Source organism: Cebus imitator, unplaced genomic scaffold (genome assembly GCF_001604975.1).
Source record: "Cebus imitator isolate Cc_AM_T3 unplaced genomic scaffold, Cebus_imitator-1.0 Scaffold5, whole genome shotgun sequence".
In the NCBI taxonomy this organism is placed as follows: Eukaryota; Metazoa; Chordata; class Mammalia; order Primates; family Cebidae; genus Cebus; species Cebus imitator.
Genome location: NW_016107320.1, coordinates 14496780 through 14501904, shown reverse-complemented (window position 1 = coordinate 14501904; position 5125 = coordinate 14496780).

Sequence of the window (5125 nt, the reverse complement as noted above, 5' to 3'; positions counted from 1 at the left end):
AGGGGTCCAGTTTCTGCTTTCTGAACATTGCTAGCCAGTTTTCCCAACACCGTTTATTAGACATGGAGTCCTTTCCCCATTGTTTGTTTTTGGTGGATTTGTCAAAGATCAGATGGTTATACATGTGTGGTCTTTCTTCTGGGGTCTCTGTTCTGTTCCATTGGTCTATGTCTCTGTTTTGGTACCAGTACCAGGCTGTTTTGATTACTGTAGCCTTGTAGTATAGTTTGAAGTTTGGCTTTGTTCTTTTTAGGATTGTCTTGGCTATGTGGGGTCTTTTGTGATTCCATACAAAGTTTAAAGTGGTTTTTTCCCATTCTGTGAAGAAGGTCCTTGGTAGCTTGATGAGGATAGCATTGAATCTATAGATTACTTTGGGCGGTATGACCATTTTCACAATACTCATTCTTCCTGACCATGAGCATGGAATGTTTCTCCATCTGTTTGTGTCCTCTCTTATTTGGTTGAGCAGTGGTTTGTAGTTCTCCTTGAAGAGGTCCTTTACATCCTTTGTTAGTTGTATTCCTAGGCATCTTATTCTCTTTGTAGCAATTGTGAGTGAGAGTTCTCTCTTGATTTGGAACCCTTAATACATTGAGAGCTACCTCGTATTATTTAAAGAGAGCTACCTCCTACTGTTAAGAGAGAGCTACCTCCTTCTGTTAAGCTGGGACAATCACAGAGTTCTCCTTGTTTCTTTTCCTTATTTCATAGATCCTTGTCTTGTGCTACTTTCCTTATTTCATAGATACTTGTCTTGTGGTCCAGTGTCTGAAGATCATTGTTCCATGTAGCTGTCTGATTTGTTTATGGACAGAGGAATCCCCATAACAGGTAATGCTTCATGAGTCATAGAAAAAATCTGGACTTCGATTTCTTTTTCTTTTGAGACAGAGTCTTGCTCTGTCACCCAGGCTGGAGTGCAGTGGCATGATCTTGGCTCACTGCAACCTCTGCCTCCTGGGTTCAAGTCATTCTCCTGCCTCAGCCTCCCCAGTAGCTGGGATTACAGGTACACACCACCACGCCCAACTAATTTTTGTATTTGTAGTAGAGACAGGGTTTTACCATGTTAGCCCGGCTGGTCTCAAACACCTGATTGTGGCAAGTGTCATGTTGGGGTCACCACCTGGGATGTCGATGACCACCTGTAAAGGTCTGTCCTGCAGACCCTGACTCAATGATGGATGGATGAATATGCTCTCACACCCAGTGCGGTGATTTTGAGTGGGCTAGGGATGGTCATCAGCTGCTTTCAGAGGGCAATTGCAGCTAACCAACCACTACTTCCTGTCCTCCCTTGCATTTATTCCATACAGATTTAATAACAGAAGTTCTAAGTCAATATGCTTGCAGATAATTAACATGGATAAAAGAATGGTTTTATGAATGATAAAAGCTTTAGGCTCCTGGGGGGCCCAGAGTAAACACCATTAATGGGTAATTCCCCTTTGACCTCACCCTGAGAGGGCCATACAGCACAAAGACTGCATGCATAAACATAGACAAAGGAATGTGGGGTAAACAGACTTAACTTGGAAGCTTCATTGTCCCTATCTTTTACCCTGTGACTTACAGTTCTAACATAATGAACTGGCTGCCTTCAGCCCATTCCATTAAACCTTTCAGCCTTCCAAAAGGTTTGAGATTATAATCTATAACTTTCCCTAATATTTTGCCAGCCACTCTGAATGAATCCCAACATATCCCCCTTTTTCCTATTAACAGTATTAGGCTCTGTTGTCTATCGGCCACTGATGCGTTCAGCCGTGGGTCTGTCAGGGGAGGCGGTCATTGTGTCTGTCAGGTGATGCAGTCACTGCTTTTATTTCAGCTTTGCATCCTAGAATTAACGAATAACATAAGACAATTATGAGTACAATTAGCAACATTTTTTCCAGTCAAAGACTGACTCTTAGGAATGGGGGTCTAACTAGGAGAGACGGTCTTGCACACCTTTCTGTCATTTTTGGCCAGATTATCTACAAAAGCAGCTGTTTGTACTGACTCAGTAATGGATGGCATTGCCACGCTGGTAGTTGCCAGGATGACTGTGGCTGAGACTATAAAGGCTGTAAGTGTAACTGAATCTGTTGTGTTGGACTTGTAACGTTACTTGACATTTCAGCTTACTGTATGCCATTACTGAGAAACTTCACTGGGAGTATGTTAACTTCTTTTAGTTAAGCAGTAGTTATTAGAAGCTGGGAAGGGGGTGTGGTAGCTTAGAAGATGGCTTGATAGAGTGTAGAAAGTACAGGTTGCAGGCAGAGTGAAAGAATAAAAAGGAAACAAATCCTAAGCTGGATTTGCTTAGCCTTCTGAGCAGCCTTCATTTGAGGAAGTTGCATCGTCTCTTGCAGGATCTCTCAGGCTGGCTCAAGTTCTTTCTTCTTTCCATCCTTCGATGATGTAGTCTCCAGGCTGGTGCTGGGGTACTTGAAATTTTAGTGTTTGTGCCTGTGCTAAGAGATATTTTATAATCTTTGTAAAAAAGCAGGTTAGTGCTTTATGAAAAACTTGTGCTATATTTTAATGTCTAGTTAACAGAAAAACTAGATGATACTTCTTTAACTTTTTTTTTTTTTTTTTTTTTTTTTTTTTTTTTTTTTTTTTTTTTTTTTTTTTTTGAGTGGAAGTTTTGCTCTTGTTGCCTAGGCTGAAGTACAATGACATGATCTCGGCTCACTTAAACCTCCACCTCCTGGGTTCAAGCGATTCTCTTGCCTCAGCCTCCCGAGTTGCTGGGCTTAGAGCAGTGCGCCACCACGCCCGGCTAACTTCGTATTTTTAGTAGAGACGGGGTTTCTCTATGTTGGTCAGGCTGGTCTCGAACTCCTTTAACTGTTAACCAATATGTTTACACACAGAATTTCTTTTGCAGTCAGTGTTTTAAAACTGGCTTAGACTTTTTAAAACAAAAATTACATATTTCCTGCATAAATTCTTTCCTGTAATATTTTTCATAACTTTCATAGACTTCAACATGTCTTAACTGTCTTTGTTTTATAACCTTCCCTACTAAAGGTGCATTCTTATATCTATAACTTTCTTAATATTTTCTCTACTTCTACTTCACGTCCTTTGTCTTGCTTTCTGTGCCTCTCTTTCTCTTTGCCTTTTTCCCTTTGTCTCTTTCTCTTTGTCTCTCTCTTTCTGACTTTCTCTTTTCTTTTTATACGTTTTCTTTAGTCCTGCTTTCTGTATCTTTCTCTGATCTCTCCTAGTCCTTTTTTTTCTCACTTATTTTTTCTTTTTATCTTTCTAATTTTTTTTTTATTTTTCTTTTTATTTTCTTTTTATTTTTCTAATTTTTATCTTTTCTAATTTTTTCTGTTTCTGTCTGTCTTGGTCAAGGAGTGAGGTCATCATTTGGAAGTCTGCTTGTTCATTGCCGTAAACTAATATCCTAGGCAGTGAGCTGTGGGCTCAAGATTAGACTTAATTAAAGCTATTTCAAGGTTTTGTAGAAGATAAGCTGAGTAAGCCATGTCACTTACTGTATTTATGGGCTGCGCAGAAAAAGTTTTTAATGCCAGAATCAGGGCTCCAATCTCAGCTCTCTGACTATTAGTGAACTTAGATCAGGTGGCTGAATTATGTGGTCTCTACCATACTGAAGCTTTTCTTTGTTTACCTGATTTATCAGTAAACAGTGTTTAAAGTATTAGGTATGAAGGAGTGTAATACTGCTTTGAAGTGCTCTTTCCTTAAAGGAATCTTGATGATATCAGGACTGTAACTTAGCAATTGGCTGTATAATTAATTAAGATGGCAAGCTGAAATTGGTAACATGAGGTTTAAAAGGAACTCTGAAAATATCTCTAGAAGTAGAGTCTCAAAGAATATACCTTACTATGTGCTTAAAGCCACAGGCAGAATAGCTTAAACCTTGCAATTGAGTTTTTAGGCTGATCAAGTTTATGAACTTTAAACTGGTGAACTGTTCTGAAAACAGTGACTTAATGGTAGAACAAAGACTATCTCAAATCAGTGTTTCATGCATTTGTTTTTACTATACTTACATAGTTACATACAAATTTTAGCCATCTAATGGCTAAGGAATCATTTCTTAGTGAATTGCAGTGGCTTGAAATCATTCAGAATACAATCTATGATCACAGTGGAATTAAGTTAGACATTAATAAAAAAGTAATTCAGACATGCTCAAATATGTGGAATTTCACACCACTAAACATGTGAGCAAAAAGAAATCATGATGAAAGTTAGAAAACATTTAGAATTGAATATTACTGAAAGTAAAGTATATCGAAATCAAGTATAAGAAAGAATACATTGGTGAGGTTGAAGTAGTGAACAGATAGAAATTTGGAAATTGGTGGAAATTGATAGTTTTAAAAGCATAGGTTACAAAGAAGAAACATTTAAAGTAAATAATATAAACTTCCAATCTTAGAAGCTAGAAAAAGAACATTATGCCCAAAGAACAAAAAAGGAAAAGAACACAAGAATAAGAATCAACAAAGCAGAAAACATAAAATAGAAAAAAGAAAAGGAATCCAAAACTGAGTTCTGTAAAACTTAATAAAAATCATAAATTCCAAGAACTATTTACCCCACATAAAGAGAAATGTCACAAATTATCAATATTGAGAATGAAAGAAGGGATATGTCTGCAGATGCTATACACCTTAAAAGGTTGATAGAAGAGAGGAAGGTATTAATAAACAACTTTTGTCAATAGTTTAGTAAGTCTGAAGAAACAGACAAATTCTGTAAGCAACATTACTTTCTTAAACCAACACAAAAATAAAAATAATCTGAAAATTTAAAAGAAATTAGATAAACAAGTAAACAAATCTTCTCACAAAGAAAACTCCAGGTCACTGGCCGGGCGTGGTGGCTCACACCTGTAATCCAAGCACTTTGGAGGCCAAGGCGGGCGGATCACATGAGGTCGGGAGTTCAAGACCAGCCTGACCAACTTGGTGAAACCCTGTCTTTAAAAAAGAAAAAAAAAAAAGAAAGAAAACTCCGGGTCATAATCACTCCATTTCCAAGTGCTTAAGAAACATTAAAAGAATAAATATTGACAGCATTACACTATTTCAAAGAGTAAAGGAAGATATAACATTTCTTAATTTCCTTTTTTTTTTTTTTTTTT